Raw genomic sequence first — 26,514 nt, 5'->3', positions numbered from 1 at the left:
TTTGAGGCAAGCGGTCCATACTGCCGGAGCTTATCCCGGTTTCTGTAGCATTAAGAATTAAGTGGCTAGGAATATTTATATTCCCCCCTGAATGTGATGCTAGTCCATCGCAGGGTACCCCCCAACATTATTTGTCGGTACCCATTTATACACCTGGGTGGAGAGGCACTATGAGAGTACAGTGTCTTGCACAAGAACACAACACAAGTGACCCCGACCAGGGCTCGAACCAGGACCACTCGATCCGGAGTCGGGCGCACTAACCATTAGGCCAACGCGCCTCCCAGAAGATATACAAGCTAAACGGAAAAACGTTTAATGGAACGAGGATACAGTTATTAAAGAAATGAGGGAAATTTACACAAAAATAATAAGAGAAACATTTAACCTGGATACCATTTTTGCTGTCAGAGAAACTTGGGCATTTGCTGACGATGCACACTTTAATGACATTAATTACCAATGATATTAGACCACATTAGTGTACCATTAATGAGTCAACACCACCATCATCGTTATCACTATCATTTTATATAATAACCTGAATTCTACGCGCATTTTGATTGGTTCTTACTTATGATCTATCAGAGTACAGACACATAGTTGACGTCACGCGGTGGTGTGACTCGCGCGCGTGATCAGAGTTCATAGTCCAAATCAGAGTTGTCGGCAAAGTTTTTTCAAACTTGCGGGGCCACAACAAAGCAAAAAAGTTCAGCTTAATTACTATACGCCAGAAACTATACGCCAAGCATCGTTCACCTTTCGAAGCATTTAACTGGGCGAGACAAGCTTGAAGAAGACAGTGAATTATTCGAGAAATTATCCGAAATCTGTATGAAAGTTTGACCGATGTTGTACAGTCAGACGACGCCACGGGAAACAAACGTATTGCGGTTGAACGCTTCGGTTAATGCTCACAGATTTGAACAACTTTCCAAATCGGAATAAAGGTTAGTTTTTTCATTGACTTTCAATTGACCATTTTTCTGTTTATTCAATCGGATTAAAAGTGCTTCGTGTTAACGAAAACTTAAAAGTGAAATCAAAACAACTTAGCTCATCGGTACGGCGGCATTGCTCACACTTTTATTATATAAAACAAATAGATTTCATTTTGCCGTGCGTCTGTTCAGTAATAGATCAAAGAAGACGTCAAAATGTGGTATGAACATCAGTGACCCACTCGGCTAGCGCCTCGTGGGCCACTTCTCTGTTCATACCACATTTTGACGTCATCTGTGATCTATCACTGTACAGACGCACGGCAAAATGGAATCTATTTGTTAAACAGAACTGCCAAACAGTACAAGCTGGAATCAGGAGATTTTTCAAAACAAATGGAGATCTTTATTGAAACCTAAAAGCACATGATTATTGCAACAAATGAAAGAAAGTTCACTGCTATAAAATCGGATTAATTTTCCCTTAAAATTCAAAAACATATTTTGCTAAGTTGCAAGGTTGATAGTCAAACCCCCCGGGGTTACTCTCATATAAGGGCTATACGGATATGTGCCACTCGACAACACTCTTTCTTTGCAGTGACCAGAGAGGTTAAAACTACAAAACGATGAATATATAAACATACTACCTTATTGTTACTTATTTTGGCGGGAACTTAATTTCGCGAAAAGGGAACGAGCATATTTCGCGAGACTTAATTTTCGCAATAAGGCCAAAAAATACGTTAAAACAATTAAAAATACGTCAGAAAGGTTAAGGATAAATTGTCGCGGGTCTTTAATTTCGCGATGTTTTGAAAATCGTGAAAATCGCGACAATTAAGTCCCGCGAAAATAAGTAACAATAAGGTACTCGATTATTGTCAACTTAAGTAAGTCAACCGCCAAAGCCAAATCCTAAAATTGACATTTCGAGCTTTACCCTTTCGTCAGGGAAAATGAACGACTACTACGACGAGGGGCTTGCACTCAAAGCCATCAGCTTTTCAAATTCTCCATGGCATTCAGTCTCCGCATGGCTTTATCAGATTCAAGTTCATAATTAACTGAGTGTTTAACTTGCCAACGATGCGGTAAAACAGTTTCTTGAAAATAATAATTATTTAATTGACGTAATAGACCCTTTTACTTAATTATTATGGCTACTTAAAAATAACACAAATGCATTCCGGAATTGACGAATTTTAACCTGTACGCATTAGCAAGGAAAGTGTTAGCTTTCGTGGCTATTGTACTGATAGCAACTATTTACAAACAATGTTTAAAATCTTGCTGATTTCATCATGCTCTTTCCATTTCTGGTAGAATCTTTTGAAATGCTAGTCACTTCACCCTCAGGATAAACGCTCTCGTTGCGAAATTATAAAATTATAAAATCACATTAATTGATGTTACGATTGTCTTGATGTAACACCAAATCCTCAGAACTAACATTAAAAGAAATGGAATTAATTACTTGAATCAAAATTTTCAACATTAATTAGGGATGGACCATAATATTTTTAAGGGGAGAGGTCGGGCAATTAACAAAAAAAATCCTACACAGCAAAAAACAAAAATTCTTGCAAAGCGAGAAACTATAAAGAAATATATGGAACAAGCCAAAACAAGCTTGCACATCTTGAGGCTTGATTACACAAAATCTTACCAGGATATTTAATGGTCTATTTTTAGGCACGTCATTGGCGTGTTCATACCCTGAGGGTGTGGCTAGAGATACATGTCAGACTTCATCTTACTCAGTGTCATTTGAATCAATCTTGTTACTGCTGTTCATTGTTCTCATTGTCACAGTCTGCAATGCTTTCAACATTTTCAACATGGCAGACTTCTGTGTAGCGAAAAGGTGCTCCATTCTTGCATGATACTGTAACTTTTCCTTGACCAACGACGATGATCTGTTGTGGGATTACAACACTTCTTTCCAACAAGTAGTTGCCTTCTTTTATCATCAAAACTCGATTCACACCCTAAAGCTTCTTGATTTCTTCAGTAACACCGCGTAGCTCATCTGAACTCTCAACATCGTGGAATTGAAGACCTCCATAGCGTTCAGCAACTGCTGGAACGTCCCGACCTGAGCTCAGGTGTTTGAACACTGCTGCAGCAGCCACAGCTTGCTGCGTCCACTTGGCCACGTTTGAGAAATGTTTTGGCTTTTTCTTTCACCCTTTCGATGGACTACATTTTGGGCGATAGTGTAATGTTCTCAATGTACACGGTTTTATCTGGCTTCAATGGGACACCTTTAGAGAAGGTAATTTGGACGTTGCCAAGGCCAACCATCACTGTGTTGTTAGGAAGTTTTAATGGTCTTGGTAGCTCGAATCTCCCTTCTTTCACCGCGATCACCAGCTGCAGATTCTGAGTGTCTCGACTTTCGGCTGTTTGAAGAAGTTCTTGCACCGTTGCTACAAAATGGGCGTCACAGCTTCCAAAACGATCCACAACTGCGAGGATTTGGGCGCAATGCGACGGAAACAGATGTTTAGCAACAGCAGCTGCAGCTAGTGACGGACCTCGTTTGCCAAGATGAGCAAGACAGACAGCCTTCCAATAATAACCCTTCACCCAGGAGGGATCTGCAGTTATTGCGCTCTGAGAGGCCTGTAAAGCCTGTTCAAGTAATTTTTGTCTGTCTTCCACTGAGCTTTGTTCCGAAAGTTTCACACAGGTTGCTGCTTTGTTACTTAGTAACTTGGCATCGTTTGACGACACGCTTAAAGCTTTTTCATAGAGCTCCAGTGCGCCTAAATAGTTTCCCTTCTTGAAGAAAAAGTTTGCACAGTCTTTCACTTGCTGTTGACATTTAACAACAAGTTCTTGGAGACGAGAGAATTCCTTCTTGCTTTCTAGAATCATGTGCACACGTTTTAGGCCATCGTAAGCCTGTACAGTGTCTGGGTGATTTTCACCATGAAGAATCTGTTCAATACATAGTTTAATCTCTGCAATCTTTCTATAGTTTAGTTTGCATAATGGAAAGTTGTCATCCTCTGCTTTCATTGTGAAAGCTGAAAAGAAGCATTCTAGCATACAGTTTAGAACTCTGACCACAATGTCTCCGAAACCGTCCCCAACAGTGAGTTCTTCCGCATTTACCTGACGTTGACGCAAGGAAGCCGCAATACTGTATATATTAGGCCAGTTACGTTTCAGAATATCCACCAGTATCTCCTCCGAGGCGAGAGGATCGAAATGACATCTTACCCTCATGGCACTCATTGCCCAAAATATGTAGCGGAGAGAAGTGGGTGGTAGTTTCTTGCAGACTTCCCACAGTGCGTTAGCATACGGTTTAGCTTCATGTACCTGGCCCGCTTCACGTAGTAAATCACTTATTTTCTGAAGAAGAGTCAAAATACGAATGTCATCAGACGGGTAATTTACACTGGCAATCTTGAGGGCATTCTGAAGACGTCTCAAAGCAGACTGAGGATTGCAGGGCGATAAGGAATGTTCTGCGCTTGCAATGTCTAGTTGCCAAGCTATAAACGTATTCACACTTATTGCCAATCCTTCAAGCTTTAATAAAGCCTTGTAATTTTCCTCCCACTGCTTTTCCTCAGCGTAAAAAGAAGCACTCTGCTTGAGGACGTCAAATTTGATATCGGCACTTACTCTAACACCAGACTGTTCTAACTCAATCAGCTTCTTCACGGCGTTGTCAGATAGTTTCTTTGCTTCCTTGTCATTTTCATGATCAGGCAATGAGGTCAACAAGCAGCACTTTTTATAAATACCTAATTGAAACATCGTCGAGAGGAGCAAATCTGGCTGATCAGGATCGCTATACACCATACATAAGACCCTTAACTGGAACTCTAGCAGCTCAGCATAAACCCTGTAAAGGGAAATGTCATCGATTTTGAAATCACAAACAATGGAGCACAATTCCAGGGTTTCAGTTTTGTAAAGAGTGTGGAGACTATCTTCTTTTAACAATTTCGACTCTTCCTCCATATGATCTTTCAACGTGTGAAAGTTCAGCAGGAGAGCAATGGCAATGTCTCGTTTGTTATTTTCGTTTAAAGCAAAATGATAAAGAACTCGAGTGGCTGCCACCAATGTCTCTATCCTCGCCGCTGTGTTAAGGCTTTCTCTGACGACTTCTTGAACGAGTTTATGGACAGCAAATACTCTACGGCTTTGGTCGACTGAGAAAAGCGAATAACTTGACAGTACCTTGAGGATGGCATCTACATCAATCTCAGAACGCGCACCCTCTCGTAATTCCTGTTGATCTAATTCAGGGAAGCCAGGATTGATGACATCAATAGGAATATTTTCAGATTGTAAAAAGGCTGCAATACGCATCATGGTGGCGGCTGCGGGCGATTTTTGTGATATGAATTCAAAATTCATCTTCCAGGTTGTGTGCACTGCCAGACGGTGCTGAGCCTCAACACTAAGTGCTGTAGCTGGTTGTTGCTTTAAGAGACGAAGCTTAACAGCTCGGTATTTTTCTAGGTACGCTTTGAAGCTGCAAGGTCTAGGAAGAGCAGTAATGTAAGCTGCTGCTTGCTCGAGGGCTAATGGCAAAGATCCCAGTTCTTTGGCTAGCAGAATTGCATCTGGGTGAAGAGATTCTTCTTTACAACCCGTTCTTTGCATTAGGAATAACGCACCTTCCTCTTCATTGAGACATTGCAGCTCAAAGCAATCATCACTTGAGAGCTTCAAGAACGTTTTCGTGTCTTTAGCACTTCTCCTTGTTGTGAGCAGAATGTGTCCATGCTTGAATGCGTTGCCATTTCTTAGCCAAGGCCCTTTACAAATCTTCTTCACGCCTGTGGGACACGTTGGATCTTCCAATTCATCTATATTGTCCACTACAAGAAGCCATGGATGTTTCTTCTTGGATAAAACGGCAAGAAATCTATTTAGGGTGTCATCAACGTTTTCACTTGTCGAGGCGGGAATATTAAGAAGAGCAAGGTTCTCGACAACTGATTTACATATATTTTCATCGCTCTCCCCGTTGATCCAGAACACGCCACCTTGGAAGCGATTCATACATGTCCACGAGAATTCTACAGCCAGAGAAGTCTTACCACATCCTCCAAGGCCACAGATAGCTTTAGTACAACAGGACGTCCCGGGACAATTTTCAGAACTCTGATCCTGGGCTAGATTTTGTTCTAGCCATGTCAGAGCTGCCTCCCGGCCGGTGAATGATGTTAACTTACTCGGTGCGGTGAAAAGTGCGTCGCTCTCATCGCTGTTCTGTCCCTCCGGGGGCTTCGCTTTCAATGTTTCTACTTCTTCCTTGACATCCAGGACATCCTTCTGCAACTCTGAAATTGTGCTTTTGTTTGTAGCCACTTCGTTGGCCACTTCTTTTACTTCATATTTCACGCTTGCAAAGTTGATTTGAAGGTTGGCGACTTGAGATTTTGTTTTATTCAGTTCTATAGTAACTCTCTGCACTCCACTTTTACAATATTCCACATCGTGGCTGATATGGTGAAAGGCTTTCTGCAAGTCTACTCGCTCGGCAAGTAGCCTATTAAAATCATCAACTGTATTTAAGACTTTGGATATTTTGTCGTTGAGGCGTGTTTCAACTTCCTTTACTTCGGTATCCAGTTGCTCTCTCAACTTGGCAATTTCTTCTCTGTTCAAGTCACTTTGTTCTTTCACTTTGGACACATCTTTTTGGACAGCCTCGCCAAACCTTTTTGTCTCTGCATCAAGTTGGACAACTTTATTGTTAACATCAGCCAAATCATCTCGGCACTTCGTCAAGTCTTCTACCAGCGACTGACGGAGCAAATGAAGAGCCTCGACTTCGGATTCCCTGACAGTTACGAGACCATTATTTCTCAAGTCTTGCAAGTCTTTGGATGATTTCTGGGCCTCGTTGTCGGCGTTGAAGACTGGGTCATTCAGCAGATCATTCAGATGACCAAATATGGTCTTGACATCTGTATCTTGAAGTTCTTGCTTTGGAGCATGCGCCCAGTGATTCCTGCACTGGTCTCGAGCTGAACTTAAAACCATCGGATTCACTGGGGGTTGGATAAAAGGACACTGTTCCAATAAGTTCAAGAGACCGCCAATGTCCGTGGACTCGGCGTCAATGACTTGTGTTTTTCTACTTCCAAGAGCTGACATGAAGACTTTAGCTATTTCCCATGCCCCAGCTGGAGAACCCCACTGTGTCCTGTCACTGTTGGGAATCTTTGGCTGGTTGAACTTGTGGTAACGCTTCAGTTCCGTCTTCCAAGTGACGCAAGTCGCACACTGTAGAGGTGGGCTGGATATAAGGGACTGGTACCAAGTCTCCATTTTCTGTTGGATTACTTGTGTAATTCCATTTTTGGTTATGTTCAAGGCACATCCAACCATCACCCAGTTTTTGTGTTCTTTCTTGTCAAGCTCTGCCACCCAACTTGCAGTCGCCATGCTATGTTTTCCTTTGTCAAGACTAAAATGCTAAAAAAAAATTATTTCAGTTTTGAGTGAAATGTGGAAATAGTAAGTCTCACATAAAACAAAATTGCTCTTGTTTGAGTTATGTTTTAGATATTTCTGTTGTTTCAAAGTGTTTTCACTGATAACATTATGTAAGAGTTGAACTTTGGCAAAAGTTAAAAATGTTGTACAAAAAGAACTGACACAAATGTTTATTGATAATAAGTTTTAATAGTTTTTAATATATTTTTGTCTAATCAGCATACGAAGCAATTCGTAAAACATCCGTCGGTCGGGTTCAGAGCTATTTTATTTTTACATAATTTTAAGGTGGCTCTGAACCCTATCGACAGACTTTTTTAAATCTATAAAAATGTTTCTTCTGCTGCCTAGAAAAAAATATATATCAAATACAAAAACCTCCAGCGATTAATTTTTAGGTTAAGGTTAAGGTTGCCGTGACGACGATTTTCGGACTCTGCTTTCTAACAAAAGCTTTACTGGTTCTCGTTTTGCACCTTATACCAATATATTTATCAATAGAATTGGCTCAATTTGTCATAAACGATTCAGTTCCACTTTTTACGCGACCCTGATTTCTGTTTTTCTTTTCAACTCCCTTTGCATAAATGGCGCCTGCATTTGAATAACAATACATATACATCCTAAGTCTCCCGCGTTCACGTAAAAAATCCTTTGTTAAAAATCATCCACACGAGGCTAAGGATGTACATAGTATTGTTATTCAAATTTGGGCGCCATTTATGCAAAGGGTCTATCAAATTTGAACCGCGAATCCGAAAAGCGGCGAAAGAAAAGTTTTTTGGGACCAATTTGTCTACTGATTTGCGCGAGTCTAATGGGCGTAAGCTAGACGAAGTATAGCCTGCGTGGCAGGCGTAACAAGGGGAGGGAAAGGGAGACCCCACTTGGCCCTCCGTTTTTTCCCTCTCTCTCTCCCTTCCCAACTCCCCCTCCCTCCCCTTTCGACGCCTGCTACGCAGGCTATACGAAATAAGACAAGTAATCGTCTTTTACACTAATATAAATGGTCATCGTGAAGTTTGCAGCGGTTACTGCTCTTACTGCTAGACGTCATTAGGCAATAATGAGGTCGTCCTTTTGTAGGTGTACGATATATGATCAACCATCAAGTGTAACATCGCTTCACATCAATCGGCGTAGGGTTAATAAAAAGTCACATTAGTGAGTAACTAACGTTTTTAGACACCGAAAGTGCTTTCAGTCGGAAGTCAGTTCTGCCTGTTATAGCTCAAAAATAATGAAGATTAAGCTTAATTTGACTATGCTAGCTTTTGATGGAAGAGATCGACGGTTGACGATAAAATGTTTCCATTTTTGATGATTGGCGGTAATTTTTTGAACCCTTTGACATTTGACGGTTGACGTGTGTGTAAATATTGTGAGCCATCTTAATACTGTCCCACATCAAACATTGGCTAAGCCAACTGAGTGGAGCAGTTCATATGAAATGTAAGTGTGGTTTAATGGTTGGGATCTGAGAAAGAACGACCAGAAGAGGCAAGTCTTAGATAAAGCCTTAAGGCCATAATAAACAACTCTGAATATGAACGTCGTGGCTACCAGAGCGGCGAGTTTCTTTCTATTGCAAGACTCAGTTTGAGTTTGGATGATTTAAACCGTTTTAATTCAGTGCGTTTCCAAGTAAAGCCTTGAAATCAAGGCCTCACAATGGCCAAATTCTGTTCAGGTTTGTCAGTAATTACATATGGAATTGATTTTCAGCGCTTGCTAATTGTTGTCCATTTGAGGAAACCGACAAGTACTTCAAATTGCCAAAAAAGCAAAGATAAACAAACTGAAAGTATTCTCTAAAATATGCAAAGCCCTAATAATAATAGCCTGCGTGGCCGGCGTCCGAAGGGGAGGGAGAAGAGTTCCAGCGCGAAGCGCGATCGTTTGGGTTCGCGGGGGTGAGGGGTCGGGAAAAGGGGGGCCCCTTCCCAATCCCAAACGATCGCGCTTCGCGCTCGAACTTCCCTTCTCCCTCCCCTTCGGACGCCGGCCACGCAGGCTATACAGGTATTATTATACCTGCAGGCTATAATAATAATAACCGCCGATACAAAAGCTTCTGTTCACAGCAGGACCTTTAGGAATAATTTTGCGTCCACGCGGCGTGACTAGTCAAGCAAATGTTCACTGGGGGTCGCGGTGAAACAAACAAAGTTAAGTTAAATTTGGACGCTTGAGTGGGTTGAGTTTGGAAGTCTAACGCTTTAAGACGGAATCCAGTAGGAAGTCGAGTAATATTTATTAAAGTTGGACAAAAATCAATTTCAAGAATAATTTAAATCCTATTGCGTTATTTCCTACCCTTAATAAAAGGTAAAGATGTAAGTAACTATCCGTGATAACACCAACAACAATTTGTTATCAGAGTCTGAGAAAATGAATTTCAAAGTTCACAAGGTATAGGAAAAATCTCACGTGTAGGCATTTTGTAAATTCGTCTTAAGCGATTCAGTGGAATTCAGCGGAACTTCAAAATGCGTTTTCGATGTGTGGTGTTGTTAGAAAAGATTTCTTTTGATAAGATATTTGAAGCAGTAACAAAAAAGTTTGCAATAAGATGGAAATAATTCTGGTACAACAATTTCTTATCCGAGTCTGAGAAAATGATATTTAAAGTTCACAAGCTATGGGCAAAAGCTTACATCTTTTAGGCTATGTTTACACGGGACCGGTCCGGAACGGATCCGGTCAAATTTTCGGACCGGATAGGCCTTCTGTTTACACGGGACCGTTCTGGAACCGGTCCGGAACGGATCCAAAACTGGACCTGCTATTTTGCAGGTCCAGTTATGGATCCGTTCCGGACCGGTTCCAGAACGGTCCCGTGTAAACACCTGGATCGGTTCCAAACGGTTCCATGTAAACAGGTCCAGTTCGGTTCGGAACGGTTCCGGTCCGGTCCCGTGTAAACGTAGCCTTAAGCGATGCAGTGGAATTTAGCGGAACTTCAAAATGTGTTTTCGATGTGTGGTGTTGTTAGAAAAGATTTCTTTTGATACGATATTTGAAGCAGTAACACAAAAGCTTGCAATCAGGTGTAAATAGTTTTGGTACATAATTTTGTCAAATAACTACTCGAAGTCCTGGCGGATTTCCTCTTAACTTAAGTGGTTTCTGCAACATCAAAAGGTAGCAGGAACAAAAGAAAGTTTCCAATTAATGGCAACATACTTCATTATGGATGCAACGGCAAATGAAAGTGAAAATGCTAATTTTACATCGCACACGTCACGGACTGTCTGGTATCTTAAAGAAAAGAAAAGAGTTTCTGACAACTTTTATACAATAATATTGTCTATTTACTTGGCTGGAAGTCAAGACACCCGTACGAATTATTCGCAGTCGCCATTCGTACGGGACCTGTGCCAATATTTTGCTGTTAAAGCGTACGGGATTCTTCTGAACATGTGTTGTATAGTTATAGTCTGCTAAAATCTGCTATAATTTAGATTTTCATAAAACAACGCCGAATACGCCACATTATAAAGAGCAGTGTGGCCTATTAAAAGCTTACGGGCCGCGTACGAATAACTAGAGAGGTTAAGCATGACGTTTATTTAATTCCCGCGAACGGCAAAAATTCAGCTTTTGCCGTATGCCGTTTGGCCATGGCGTTCGTACGCGGAAATGAGTAGTCTTTTATTTGTTGTGAATGTGGAATTTTTTCCCTATTTTTATGAGGGATTAATTTTAGAATTCGATAAAAAGGTAGCAAAATGAAAGGCAAGCTCGCGTTTGGCGTTTGTCGTATAACGTCAAGCTTAATCTCTCTGCTATTGCGAGAAATTGGTACGGGAGTCTGTAAACTCTCCCTAAATTTCGATGTAAATACTTATTTCATTGAAGTCAGTATATTTTATATCATTGTTTAGAGTTACAAGAATTTTTGTCGCAAATATTCTCCTACATTTTAATTTTGTAAAAGTTCGTCTTTGAACGAAAGGTTGTGTGCCCGTTCCGCGAGTTCAAGTCGGAAAATTTTAAGTGTCGCGAAATGAGTCGTTCGCGTAGTATGTAGAGACTAGGCAAATTATTTTCAATCAAATCAACCGCGCTCAATAGAATGGCTTACTGCGTCTCAACAGACATATAATATTTTGGATCGGCAAAAATAAGTTATAACATAGAAATTCTACCAAAATTGTGGACTCCCGTACGAATAACAAACTGAAGTCCGCGTACGGGTGCCGTACGAATAGCCACTGCGAATGAAATTATACACGAAGGATCCAAATATACGAGGGATTCAAGAGAACCATTCTTAGATGAAGATGAAGCTCAACAAGTTAAAGCTACTTATCAACTTCATCGATCACTTTAAAATAGAATTGTTAAACACTTACATCTTACAATCTTTTTAGAGCAGCGAACTTCACTACACTCACCAGACAGCAAAGAGTTTTGCTTTCATCGTTGGCGGCAGAACCGAAAGCGCTGACTTCAGCTTATTTCGATTAGCTGGCGTCCAAGCTCCCCTCCAAATATGGAAACATGCCGCGAGACATTGTCGTCCCCATAGCCCTTTCGTTTCTCTTAGCTGGCTGGGCCTTGGCACGAGAAAACGAAGGGCTCGGGACACAGGCTTTCCAGATTCTAGGACTTCCGGTTTTCATGTATGCAGTCATGACATTTCAAAAGAATGTATGAGAGAGTCGTTACGTTTTCGACTTCCGTTTAGGAATTCTTTGTTCCAAACAGCCAATAAAAAAATTCGAATAAATTCAAACATCTTATGTGCCCAGAGCCCTCCGTTTTCTCGTGCCAAGCCGGCTAAGAAAAAACGAAAGGGCTATGGGGACGAGAATGGTGCCAAGCCGGCCGCTAAGAGAAACGGCTATGGGGACGAGAATGGCCGCGAGAAAAAAAAGGCGCGAAATGTCAGAAATGTGACTCGTTTCCAGTCGAATACCGACAAAAAATGAACCGTATCTGGCTTATTTATTCGCACCCAGGACTCTCCCAGGATAAAAAAGAGAATAATAAGATAAGAAGATAAGGTAAGAACTTTAATAGTAATCTCCCCATAGGGCTTTTCAGAAACTATTTACAATAAAAAATAAATCTACTTAACACTAATATTTACAAATAAAATTGAAATCTAAATAAAATAATGATTAAAAGTTTAAAAGAAGATGATCCCTACGCTTTGATTTAAAAGAGTACAGAGAGTTAGCGTTTTTGATTTCAATATCAAGGCTGTTCCATAGGTTTACGGCTCTGTATGTAAATGTTCTTTGGCCTGCTGCGGTCCTGAACAGTGGAATTTGCAAGCTCTGGTGTTGGCGGGTTTTTCGTCCATGAACATCAGACCTTTTACAAAACTTGTTGCTTAAATAACTGGGTGCTAAATTATTTAGACATTTGTACATTAATACTAAATCTCTAAAGGCTAGTTGTTCTTTTAAAGGCACCCAGTTTAGCTGACGGAGAAGTGGAGTCACGTGGTCGTACTTCCTTGAGTTGGTAACAATTTTGCAACCAAAGTTTTGGACATGCTGAAGTTTTTTTTATGTTCGAGGATGATGTGTTTGCCCAAACAGTCGAGCAATATAGCATCTTGCTAAAAACTAGAGACTTAATGAGCATTTCCAAGGTCTTAGCATCGAAGCTTGATCTTACTCTGTTTATCTGACAAAGCTTAGAAAAACATGAAGATACAACTCTGGAGATATGGTTGTTGTAAGTAAGGTTGGGGTCTAGGGACACACCCAAATCCATGGCAGATGCTGCAGGATGAAGGCGCTTGCCCAAAAAGGAGACTGATGGAGTGGATTCAAGTCTGCCCATCAACTGCCTGGTACCAATGAGTAAAAATTTGGTTTTATCCGGATTTATTAATAAATCGTTCTCACAGCACCACGTTGCAACTTCATGTAGATCTTGCTGAAGTTTCTGCATTGCTTCTTCAATGTCAGGCATAGGAAAGGATAGGTATAGTTTTGAATCGTCGACGTACGATTCGAGGCCACAGGAAAGGGGTAGACCAGGTAGGTCGTTAAGGTATATCTTATTATAGGAAATTAACGCGTCATGAAATTAACGCGAATTTCAAACTTTCGCGTTAATTTAAGTCGCGTTAATTTTTGTTAACGTTAATTTCCGCGCTGTTAATTAAATGTAGCGTTAATTTCCATGACGTTAATTTTCATTATTTTGGCCCCAATTTTTCGTTACAGTCCAGATGTTCTTGACTCCAAGGAAAAAGCATAATTTTATCTGCCACTATCATTGATACTGTGAAGAACGCTCAAAGTGGGAACAGTACCACGAACATTGTTTTCGTTTAAGATTATACGCCTACAAGTGTTGAAATAAACATGTTCCTGTTGTGTACGTCGCGTTAATTTCCTTCATTTTGAAATGTTACCCCCTCTTTCGCGTTAATTTCCTTTATTGAGAAGTAATTTTTCCTTTAATTCGCGTTAATTTAAGTCGCGTTAATTTCAAATACCTTCATTAACACAAGCGTTAATTTCCTATAATAAGGTATACAGAAAAGAAGTGGCGAAAGGATTGCACCCTGAGGTACACCGTGTGTTAACAGTAGTGGCTCTGACAGTGTAGATTGGATGCGTACTGACTGGGAGCGACTTGATACATAGCTCTTGAACCATTCCACTGTTGCAGGCGATGCGCCAATATTTGTTAATTTCTGTAGTAAACGTATATGGTTAATACTGTCAAAGGCCTTTGAGAGGTCGAGCAATACTAGCGCAGTGAGCTGCTTCTTGTCCATGCTTTCTAATATTGAATCCGTAATAAATACATTAAGTGTCTCAGTAGAATGATATTTCTTGAATCCAAAAATCACAAGGCTCAGGCAAGATACAGTAAACACCCACATATAAGAACAAATGGATTAAGAACACCAGGCTGAAATTTGGCCAATAAAGCCCCATTTTTATAAGAACAAGATCAGCCTGAAAAATTCAGCATGTTCTTACAAAATGAAAAAGGTGTCATAATTACATAAAAAACAAGTGATTTTATTCATAATTACCTATAATGAAGGACAGCCAGTCATCTTATCTATAGGCTCAATGATACATACAGTTTTGATTGTGATCATTAAAATCAAATAATATTTATTAATTTATGCTAATTTTATATCTGAGGGTATTTTTTGGGTAGTATTGCTAATATAGAAATTTAAGAAAATTTTTAGAACACTTTGAGGCTGATTTGTCACTAAACACCCATTAAATAAGAACCTGATCAGCCTGAGCTCCGAAATCATGTGTTCTTATATGCGGGTGTTTACTGTATCTGTTGGCGCTGTTTTATTATATAATATCTCTAAGGTTTATAAAAGAGTTAAAAACCAAGGCATTAAGAAAAAACTTAAGATATACACTCTTAATTTACTGCTCTTATTAACCCTGTCATTCCCAAGAATTTTTTTTCTTACAGACGGGTGATAAGAATAAAGAAATTCATCACTAGGAAGATTTGTCTTGATGTACTACCAAATTCTCAAAACTAACATTAAAGAAGTTACATACATTATTCAGGAGAATTGATATTTCAACCAGAAACTGTAAGGATTAAGTTTCTTTCTTTCTTTACCAAAAAAACATGCACATGATCAAAACAAAGAAAAGTCGTGCAAAGCAAAATACTAAAAAGAAAATATATGAAAAAAGCCAGAAAACTCTTGTACAACCTGAGACTGCACGAAAAAAAGAAGAAACATTCTTGCTCCGAAAAATTCCCCTCCCTCCCCCCTTTAAACAATATAATGGTCCATTCCTTCACTGGTGTGTTCATACCCTGAGGGTGTGGCTAGAGATACATGCCAGTCTTCCTCTTATTGAGTGTCATTTGAATCAGTCTTGTTACTGCTGTTCATTGTTCTCATTGTCACAGTCTGCAATGATTTCAACATTTTCAACATGACAGACTTCTGTGTAGCGAAAAAGTGCTCCATTCTTGCATGATACTGTAACTCAGTTTTCCTTGACCAACGACGATGATCTGTTGTGGCATCTCAACACTTCTTTCACATTGGTACTCGCCTTCCTTTATTAGAACAACTTGATTCACCTTCACCTTCTTCAACTTTCTTGATCCTTTGAAAGAACACCACGTAGATCATCCGAACTCTCAGCAACGTGAATCTGGAAACCTCCATAGCGTTCAGCAACTCCTGGAACGTCGCGACCTAAGCTAAAGTGTTATACAATGCTGCATGCTGTAGCCAGGGGTGGCTGTTTTCTGTCTAGCTCAGCCAAGCTTGCGGCCCTGGTGTTGTAATCAAACAGATCTAGATATGGATGGTAAGCTATAACCAACCTTGGAGTCATCCAAATACAGTCTCTAACGACGGACTCTTGCGACTTACAAGCTGATTGTGGTTAAGAGGGTTAATTAATTTACCTTGCATTCGTTGTTGTGTTCGTATCCTGGTGGTGTGGCTAGAGTTATCACTTCTGACTGAGCATTATTTGCAATACAGTCTTTTGACTCTTGCTGATTGGCACAGTCTCCAACAATTTCGACATTTTCCACATAACCTTCTTGTGTAAAGTGGAAGGGTGCTCCAATCTTGCATGATACTTTCACTTTGCCTTGACCAACGATGACAAGAGGTTGTGTTATCTCAACACTCCTTTCTAACGAGTATTCACCTTCTTTTATTATAACGACTTGATTCACTCTTTCAAGTTTCTTGATCCTTTGAAGAAAACTGCTTAACTCATCTGAGCTCTCAACAACGTGCACTTGCAGACCGCCATAGCGTTCAGTAACTGCTGGGACGTCCCGACCTGAGCTCAAGTGTTTAAACACTGCTGCAGCAGCCAGAGCTTGCTGTTTTCTGTCCAGCTCAGCCAAGCTTGCTGCCTTGGTGTAGTAACCAAGCAGCCAGGTAGGGTCAGCTTTGATGGCAGCTTCGGCATCATTCAATGCAAGCTCTACTGACAACTTCTCACGTTCAAACGGGATGTCTTTCTTTTGCTAGGCGGATTTTAAGTAGGTCGAGGCTCTGCTTGTGAGAATCTGGGGATTGTCTGGACATGAAATTAGTGCTTCACTGTACAACGACAGTGCCGCGTCCACTTGGCCACGATTGAGACATTCTTTAGCTTTTTCTTTCATCCTTGTGATGGACTCCATTGTGGGTGATAGTGTAATGTTCTCAGTGTAGACGGTTTTATCTAGCTTCAGTGGGACACCTTTAGAGCAGGTAATTTGGACTTCCCCAAGGCCAACCATCACTGTGTTGTTAGGAAGTTTTAATGGTCTCGGTAGCTCGAATCTTCCTTCTTTCACCACAATTACTAGATTCTGAGTGTCTCGACGTTCGGCTGTTTGAAGAAGTTCTTGCACCGTTGTTACGACATGGGCATCACAGCTTCCAAAACGATCGTTAACTGCAGGGATTTCGGCGCACTGTGACGGAAACAGATGTTTAGCAACAGCAGCTGCAGCTAGTGACGGTCCTCGTTTGTCAAGATGAGCAAGACAGACAGCCTTCCAATAACCCTCCACCCAGGCGCGATCTGCAGTTATTGCATTTTTAGAGGCTTGTAAAGCCTGTTTAAGAAATGTCTGTTTATCGTCCAATGAGCTTTGTTCTGAAAGTTTTACACAGGTTGCCGCTTTGTTACTTAGCAACTCGGCATCGTTTTGCGACAGGCTTAAAGCTTGCTTATAGAGCTCCAGTGCTCCTGAAAAGTTCCCCATCCGGAACAGAATGTAAGCGCAGTCTTTGCACCTCCTGAAATGTATTAAACTGTCATTAAATGGAAGGGTTTGGTGTGCGGGTGTGTTGCGGCCTGACGCTAGCTGTTGACATTTAACAACTAGTTCTTGCAGACGTAAGACTTCCTTCCCGTTTCCTAGAATCTCGTGTACACGTTTTAGACATTCGTACGCCTCTTCCATGCCTGGGCGAATTTCACTAAACATACTCTTTTTAATACACAATTGTATCTCCGCAATCGTTCTGTAGAAGTTTAATTTGCTCGTTGAATTGTGTTCTCCTGCAGCAAAGAAGCATTCTAGCATGCTATTTAGAAATGAGAGTAAGATTTTTTCTGTACCGTCGTCAACAGCGATTTCTTCCACATTAACCTGACGCTGACGCAAGGAATCCGCAATTCTGTATACATGGGGCCAGTTACGTTTCAGAATATCCACCAGCACATTCTCCGAGGCGTAAGGATCAAAATTACATTTTATCCTCATGGCAACTGTTTTCCCAGTTATGTACGAATAAAAGAAGTAGGTGGAAGTTTCTTGCAGATTTCCCACAATTCATCAGCATACGGTTTAGCTTCTTGTACCTTTCCCGCTTTACATAGTAAATCGCTAATTTCCTTAAAAAGACTTAAGATACGGGGGTCATGAGAGGGATAAATTGTCCTGGCAATGTCGAGGGTATTCCGATAACGTCTCAAAGCAGACTGGGGATTGCAAGGCGATAAGACAACTTCTGCTCTTGCAAGGTCAAGTTGCAGTTCTACAATCCTATGCACACTTATTGGCAATTTTTCAAGCTTCAATAAAGCTTTGCGATTTTCCTCCCACTGGTTTTCCAAAGCGAAAAACAAAGCCCTGTGCTTGAGGACGTCAAATTTGATATCGGCATCTACTTTAACACCAGACTTCTCTAACTCAATCAGCTTCTTCACGGCGTTTTCAGAAAGTTTCTTCGCTTCTTTGTCAATTTCAAGAGATGAGCAGCACTGTTTTAATAAACTTGTTTGAACCATCGTCGAGAGTAGCAAATCTGGCTGATCAGCATCGCTATACACCATACGCAAGACTCTCAACTTGAACTCTGACAGCTCAGCAAAGACCCTGAAAAGAGTAAATTCTTCCCCGTTGAAGAAGTTACAAACAAAGACGCACAATTCTAGGATTTCAGTGTTGTAAAGAGCATTGAGGCTGTCTTCTTTTAACAACTTCGACTCTTCCTCCATATGATTTTTTAGCGTGCGAAAGCTCAGAAGAAGAGCAATGACAATGTCTCGTTCGTCATTTGCTTTAAATGCAAAATGAAGAACTCGAGTGGCTGCCACCAATGTCTCTATCCTCGCCGCTCTGGTTAGGCTTTCTCTGACGACTTCTTGGACGAGTTTATGTACAGAAAATATTCTACTTTTTTGGTCGACCGAAAAAAGCGAATAACTAGACAGCACCTTGAGTATGGAATCTACATCAATCTCAGAACGCGCGCCCTCTCTCAGTTCTTTTTGATCTAATTTAGGGAAGCCAGCATTGATGACATGAATAGGAATTTTATCAGACTCTAAAAAGGCTGCAATACGCATCATGGTGGCGGCAGCGAGCGATGTTTCTATTAAACATTCGAGATTCATCTCCCATGTTGTGTGCACTGACAGACGGTGCTGAGCCTCTGCACTGAGCGCTGTAGCTGGTTGTTGCTTTAAGAGACGGAGCTTAACTGTTCGGTATTTTTCTAAGTAAGCTTTGAAGCTGCAAGAAGGAAGAGCAGATATGTAAGCTGCTGCTTGCTCGAGGGCTAATGGCAAAGATCCCAGTTCTTCTGCTAGCAAAATTGCATATTGGTCAAGGGATTCTTCTTTGAAACCGGTTCTTTGCATTAGGAATAACGCCCCTTCCTTTTCACTGAAACATTGCAGCTCGAAACAATCATCACTTGAAAGCTTCAAGAACGTTTTCGTGTCTTTAGCACTTCTTCTTGTTGTGAGCAGAATGTGTCCATGCTTGAATGGGTTGCCATTTCTTTGCCAAGGCCCTTTACAAATCTTCTTCACGCCTGTGGGACACGTTTGATCTTCCAACTCATCGGCATTGTCCACTATAAGAAGCCAAGGGCGTTTTTTCTTGGATAACAAGGCCAAAAATCTGTTTAGGGTGTCATCGACTTTCTCACTTGTCGAGGCGGGAATATTCAGAAGAGCAAGGTTCTCCACAACTGATTTACATATATTTTCATCGCTCTCCCCGTTGATCCAGAACACGCCACCTGGGAAGCGATTCTTACATCTCCAAGAGAATTCTACAGCCAGAGAAGTCTTACCACATCCTCCAAGGCCACATATAACTTTAGTACAACAGGACGTCTCGGGACAATTTTCAGAACTCTAATCTGGGGATAAATTTTGTTCTAGCCATGCCAGAGCTGACTCCCGGCCGGTAAACGCTGTTAATTTACTCGGTGCGGTGCACAATGCGTCGCTGTCATCGCTGTTCTGTCCTTCTGGGGGTTTCGCTTTCAATGTTTCTACTTCTTCCTTGACTTCCATGACATCCTTCTGCAAAACTGAAATTGTGTTCTTGTTTGTAGCCACTTCGTTGGCCACTCCCTTTACTTCAGATTTCACGCTTGCGAGGTTGATTTCTAAGTTGGCTACTTGTAATTTTGTTGTAGTTAGTTCCAAAGCAACGTTCTGCACTTCACTTCTCACATGGTCCACATCCTCGCTGATAAGGTGAAAGGCTCCCCGTAAATTATCTCGCTCGGCAATTAGCCGATTGAAATCTTCAACAGTATTTAAGACTTTGGATATTTTCTCGTTAAGGTGTGTTTCAACTTCCTTTACTTCGGTTTCCAGCTGCTGTCTTAACTTGGCAGTCTCTTCTCTGTTCAAGTCACTTTCTTCTTTTATTTCAGATACATCTTTCTGGACAGCCTCGCTAACCCTCTTTGTCTCCACATCAAGTTGAACAACTTTATCTTGAACTTCAGCCAAATCATCTCGGCACTTTGTCAGGTCTGCTACCAGTGACTGACGGAGCAAATGAAGAGCCTCAACTTCGGATTCCCTGACATTTACCAGACCGTGATGGAACAAGTCTTGCAAGTCTTTAGATGATTTCTGGACCGCTTTGTCAGCGTTGAAGACTGGGTCATTCAGCAGATTATTCAGATGACGAAGTATGGTATTGACATCTGTATCTTGAAGTTCTTGCATTGGAGCATGCGCCGAGAGATTCCTGCATTGGTCTCGAGCTGAACTCAAAACTATCGGATTCACTGGGGGTTGGATAAAAGGACACTGTTCCAATAAGTTCAAGAGACCGCCAATGTCCGTGGACTCGGCGTCAATGACTTGTGTTTTTCTACTTCCAAGAGCTGACATAAAGACTTTAGTTATTTCCCATGCCCCAGCTGGAGAACCCCACTGTGTCCTATCACTGTTGAAAATCTTTGGGTTTTTGAATTTGTGATAACTCTTCAGTTCCGTCTTCCATTTGAGGCAAGTTCCACACTTTGGAGGGCCAGGAGTACAAGTACATGTGGGAAGTGACTGAAGAGGTGGGCTGGAAATAAGGGACTGGTACCAACCCTCCGTTTCCCGTTGGATTAGTGGCGTGATTGCATTTTTGGCAATATTCAAGGCACATCCAACCATCACCCAGTTTTTGTGTTCCTTTTTGTCAAGTTCTGTCACCCAACTTGCAGTCGCCATGCTATGTTTTCCTTTGCCAAGACTAAAATGCGAAAAAAAATCATTTCAGTTTTGAGTGAAATGTGGAAATAGTAAGTCTCACATAAAACAAAACTGATCTTGTTTGAGTTATGTTTTAAAAATTTCTGTTGTTTTAAAGTGTTTTCAATGAATACATTATGTAAGAGTTGAACGTTGGCAAAAGTTAAAAATGTTGTACAAAAAGTACTGACACAAATGTTTATTGATAACAAGTTTTAATAGTTTTTAATATATTTTTGTCTAATCAGCATACGAAGCCTGTTTGCAAATTCGTAAAACATCTGTCGGTCGGGTTCAGAGCTATTTTATTTTTGCATAATTTTAAGGTGGCTCTGAACCCTATCGACGGATTTTTTTAAATCTATAAAAATGTTTCTTCTGCTGCCTAGAAAAAAAAAATATCAAATACAAAAACCTCCAGCGATTAATTTTTAAGTTAAGGTTAAGGTTGCCGTGACAACGATTTTGACGTCATTTGGATCGGACTCTGCTTTCTAACAAAAGCTTTACTGGTTAATGTTTTTCAACCGTATAATTTAAGGGTCTCAATGGGGGATACCTTTGACGATTAAATTTCAGGGTATTTGACGATTAATTTTTCAAACCTTCTCGTTTTGCACCTTATACCAATATATTTATCAACAGAATTGGCTCAATTTGTCATTATTAAACGATTCAGTTCCACTTTTTACAATACATATACATCCTAAGCCTCACGTTCCGTTTAAAAAACTCCTTTGGTCGACGGTAAAATTTTTCCATTTTTGATGGTTGGCGGTAATTTGTTGAACCCTTTGACATTTGACGGTTAACGTGAGTGTAAACTGTTGAGAGCCATCTTAATACTGTCCCATGTCAAACACTGGCTAGGCCAACTGAGTGGAAGGATTTTCTTTTTTGTGGAGCAGTTCGTATGAAATGTAACAGTGTGGTTTAATGGTTGGGATCTGAGAAAGAACGACCAGAAGAGGCACGACTTAGATAAAGCCTTAAGGCCACAATGAACAACTCTGAATATAAACGTTGTGGCTACCAGAGCGGTTAGTTTCTTTCTATTGCAAGACTCAGTTTGAGTTTGGATTATTTAAACCGTTTTAATTCACCATGCATTTCCAAGAAAAGCCTTGAAATCAAGGTATCACAATGGCCAACTGAATTCTGATCAGGGTTGTCAGTAATTATATATGGAATTGATTTTCAGCGCTTGCTAATTGTTGTCCATTTGAGAAAACCGACAAGCACTTCAAATTGCCAAAAAAGCAAAGGTAAACAAAATGAAAGTATTCTCTAAAATATGTAAAGCCCTAATAATAATAACCGCCGATGCAAAAGCTTCTGTTCACAGCAGGAGCTTTTATAGGAATAATTTTGTGTCCACGCGGCGTGACTAGTGAAGCAAATGTTCATGTCGCGGTGAAACAAACAAAGTTAAGTTAAATTTTGACACTTGTGTAGGTTGGGTTTCGACGTCTAACGCTTAAAGTGGTTTCTGCAACATCAAAAGTAGCAGGTACAAAAGAAAGTTTCCAATTAATGGCAACATACTTCATTATGGATGCAGCGGCAAATGAAAGTGAAAATGCTAATTTTACATCGCACACGTCACGGACTGTTTGGTATCTTAAAGAAAAGAAAAGAGTTTCTGATAACTTTTATACAATAATATTGTCTATTTACTTGGCTGGAAGTCAAGACTCCCGTACGAATTGCTCGCAGTCGCTATTCGTACGGGACCTGCGCCAACATTTTGCTGTTAAGCGTACGGGATTCTTCTGAGCATGTGTTGTATAGTTATAGTCTGCTATAATTTAGATTTTCATAAAACAACGCCGAATACGCCAAATTATAAAGAGCAGTTTGGCGTATTAAAAGCTTACGGGTCGAGTACGAATAACTAGAGAGGTTAAGCATGACGTTTATTTTTCCCGCGAACGGCAAAAATTCAACTTCTGCCGTATGCCGTTTGGCCATGGCGTTCGTACGCGGAAATGAGTAGTTTTTTATTTGCTGTGAATGTGGAATTTTTTCCCTATTTTTATGCGGGATTAATTTTAGAATTCGATAAAAAGGTAGCAAAATGAAAGGCAATTCAAGCTCGCGTTTGCCGTTTGTCGTGCGAGCAATCCGTACGGGAGTCTGTAAACTATCCCTAAATTTCGATGTAAATACCTATTTCATTGAAGTCAGTATATTTTATATTATTGTTTAGAGTTACAAGAATTTTTGTCGCAAATATTCTCCTACATTTTAATTTTGTAAAAGTTCGTCTTTGAACGAAAGGTTGTTGTGTGACAGTTCCGTGAGTTCAACTCGGAAAATTTTAAGTTTCGCGAAATGAGTCGTTCTCGTAGTATGCAGAGACTAAGCAACTGAATTATTTTCAATCAAATCAACCGCGCTCAATAGAATTGCTTACTGCGTCTCAACAGACATATAATATTTTGGATCGGCAAAAATAAGTTATAACATAGAAATTCTACCAAAATTGTGGACTCGCGTACGAAAAGCAAACTGAAGTCCGCGTACGGGTGCCGTACGAATAGCCACTGCGTATTTTAACGAATCCTTAGCTAAATGATGTTTTTTACTCAAACCAATCTCAAGTATACGAAATGAGTCTTAGCATGTAAATCGCGGTTGGTATTATAAGATTTGGAAAGTGCTTAGGAGTTACAGATACCTGTATGCACTAGATTTGATCAGAGATCTTCGATTCTACACTCCGGCGAATTTAATTATACACGAAGGATTCAAATATACGAGGGATTCAAGAGAACCATTCTTAGATGAACATGAAGCTCAACAAGTTAAAGCTACTTATCAACTTCATCGATCACTTTAAAATAGAATTGTTAAACACTTACATCTTACAATCTTTTTAGAGCAGCGAACTTCACCAGACTCATCAAACAGCAAAGAGTTTTGCTTTCATCGTTGGCGGCAGAACCGAAAGCGCTGACTTTAGCTTATTTCGATTAGCTGGCGTCCAAGCTCACCGCCAAATATGGAAACATGCCGCGAGAAAAAAAAGGCGCGAAATGTCAGAAATGTGACTCGTTTCCAGTCGAAGACTGACAAAAAATGAACCGTCTCTGGCTTATTTATTAGCACCCAGGACTCACCCAGGATAAACAAGAGACTCCAAAAAACACAAGGCTCAGGCAAGATATCTGTTGACGCTGTTTTATTATATAATATCTCTAAGGTTTACAAAAGAGTTAAAAATCAAGGCATTTCAAAAAAAACTTAAGATATACATTATAGGTTCTGCCTCTTATTTTATGTTCATTAATTTCTTGCTGTATTGCGTTGATTTCATAAAGACCATTCTAAAGTTTGGTAACGATTGATACCTTTGCTGAACGTAAAAAAATGTGACTAAGAGCTAACTTGAAAACTTTTGAGTACATACGTTTTTAAAAGCTTACTTTATCTAATTCCTAGCGTGTTATTGAGAGGAAAATGGCTTTCCATGTAAATCCTGGCGATTTGTCGGGTTTCAAATCGTAGCTGGAGAAAAAAAGAAAAGAAGTGTAAAACAACGTTAAAATTTAGACAATAGGAATCCCAGTGCTAAGCGCTAAGTACAGATGAAGTATTTTCCCACATGAACAGTGTGCAAAACTGATGAAACAGTAATAATTTTGTCACGCTTAACTGAAGAAAAAGTTACGACAAACAATCCAAAAGAAAACGTTAACCTAAAGAAACCGCTAAATGTTTTAAGAAAGACTAGTCTGAAATCGTCAGCGGTGAGAATTTCCCTGCCACTCCCTTCCTCGCTCCCAACCTCAAGGCAGCGGGTAAGTCAACTATATTACCCTGGGAGCCCGCTTTCCTCACCCAACCGCCCACCCTTAAGAAAAATAGTGGTTAAGCCAACCCCACTTCCCTGGGAGCCAAAGGTTTCCCTCGTGTACCTCCCTGTCTCGGTCGAAGACTTCTTGGATCCGTAAAAGCGTGCGAGAAAAACCTCTGACATCTTTGATTCCCCCAACCGCTCCTTCAACACCTCAGAACCAGCGCCAGCCTACCTTGTATCGTGCGACGCTACGGCAATTCAACTTGGCACTGAGCTAGCGTCCTGATGCCCCTGTTCTTTAGTTCTCGCGTAAATTGAGTCAAATCGTCGTCGCAGTCCGTGTTTGTCCCATCCGTGAAGAAAATAAACAGCTTTTCCACCTTTGAATAAAATAAATTAGTACATATATTTATATTTTCCTAGACCGTAAAATGTCTTTTCTGTCCAGTGTGTTGTTCGTCCTTCGTATTCGAAGATGACCATAAGACATCTAGATTCTTCCAGTAATAACATTTTGACCAACTACTTTGCTTAGACATGTCGGTACAGAAAACCGCGGGTTCAGGACATTTTTTAGGAGAATTTCACCCTCCAGTTCTTCCCACTGTATCGTGTACCACAGCAGACAGAATTTTAAATCTTAAACATAATTTACTATTTGCCAACAGACACTTCACGTTTGACTGTAATAGTCACCCTTGCAGCCAATAAAGAAGCTGCTACTTGGTTGGTGCATCTTGAAAACTGTCAATTTTTTTCAAATTTGTTGTTTGTAATCTTTTTCAATCTTCTCCAGTTTTAATCATCCCTGTTCCTTTTTGGTTTATTTACTTCTTTGGAGTTTTTTTTAGTGAAGTATTATTTTGCGGCTTTCTTCAGTCGTCTGCGTTCGGGCCTTATGGCCCATCAGGCCCGAGCTTATCCCGATTCCGTAGCATGAAGCGACTAGGAGTATTTCTCTTCCCCCCTGGGTGGGATGCTAGTCCATTGCAGGGTTAACCCCAGCATTATAATCCCTGGTAGTCCATTTACACCAGTTTTTTCTGTTGTTTCCATGCATGTTAGTGTACAATGTGATGCACATTCAAGCAGCTGTGTCTTAATTTGTTTATAGTAGGGTTGCACTTTTATGTTTTGTAATCTACTAGGAAGAGCAGACTTTTAACAAGGTGCCAACCCCAGCTAGAGCTACCAAATGTGAGGCTCTGAGTTGCGTGTCACTCGAATGTTGTGCTCGCTATTTGTGTTTTTTCCCACAGATTTTAGAGCAAAAGAGAGCCCGCTCGCAGTCCAAATGCTTTTTGCTATTGCCCTTTCTTTGTTTGCGTATTATGGATTGTAAAGACCGCATTTGCATTTATCATATATATATTTCATTGCTACTGCTGGACACACATTCATTTATTTCACATATACTTGGGCCGAGTATCATGTCCACCATAAAGGGATTACCCATATACGACCGCTCTCATGTGGCTTTGATAGCTCAGTGGTAGAGCATTGCACTGGCAACGCAAAGGTCGTGGGTTCGACTCCCGCTCAGAGCCTGAAATTTTTTTTCAGGTCTTCAGTAGTGTAAGGCCGCATTTGCATTTATCATATATATATATTTCATTGCTACTGCTGGACACGCATTCATTTATTGTAACCACTTGAGTTAGGGCCTGTTTACATGATTCCGGAATGACTTTCATTCCGGAACGAAACTCGTTCCGGAATGAAGTTCGTTCTGCATTCACATGACAGAGTCGACCGGTTCAACCAAAGGCATTTTCACGTGCGTGGTTTTCGCGCGAGATCAAAACAAGGTGGCGCATGTTTCACGCGAGATCAAAACAAGATGGCGCAT

The 26,514-nt window shown here is 40.6% G+C and overlaps 2 pseudogenes across 2 annotated transcripts; both read right to left on the bottom strand.

Moving 5' to 3' along the window:
• Positions 1-3,017: 3,017 nt before the first annotated feature.
• Positions 3,018-11,819, bottom strand: LOC144656471 (uncharacterized; annotated as a pseudogene). The gene is made up of 2 exons (XR_013571308.1): positions 11,783-11,819; positions 3,018-7,403 (listed from the first exon to the last, which is right to left on the bottom strand). The product of XR_013571308.1 is annotated as an uncharacterized LOC144656471 (transcript).
• Positions 11,820-15,619: 3,800 nt separating this feature from the next.
• Positions 15,620-23,821, bottom strand: LOC144657002 (uncharacterized; annotated as a pseudogene). The gene is made up of 2 exons (XR_013571434.1): positions 23,728-23,821; positions 15,620-20,864 (listed from the first exon to the last, which is right to left on the bottom strand). The product of XR_013571434.1 is annotated as an uncharacterized LOC144657002 (transcript).
• Between the last annotated feature and the right edge of the window lie 2,693 nt (positions 23,822-26,514).

The sequence above is a fragment of the Oculina patagonica genome, chromosome 6, assembly GCF_052425735.1.
Source record: "Oculina patagonica isolate OP01 chromosome 6, crgOcupat, whole genome shotgun sequence".
Lineage (NCBI taxonomy): Eukaryota > Metazoa > Cnidaria > Anthozoa > Scleractinia > Oculinidae > Oculina > Oculina patagonica.
Note: the sequence above shows the minus strand (reverse complement) of the source record. Positions and strands in the feature narration are given on the sequence as shown.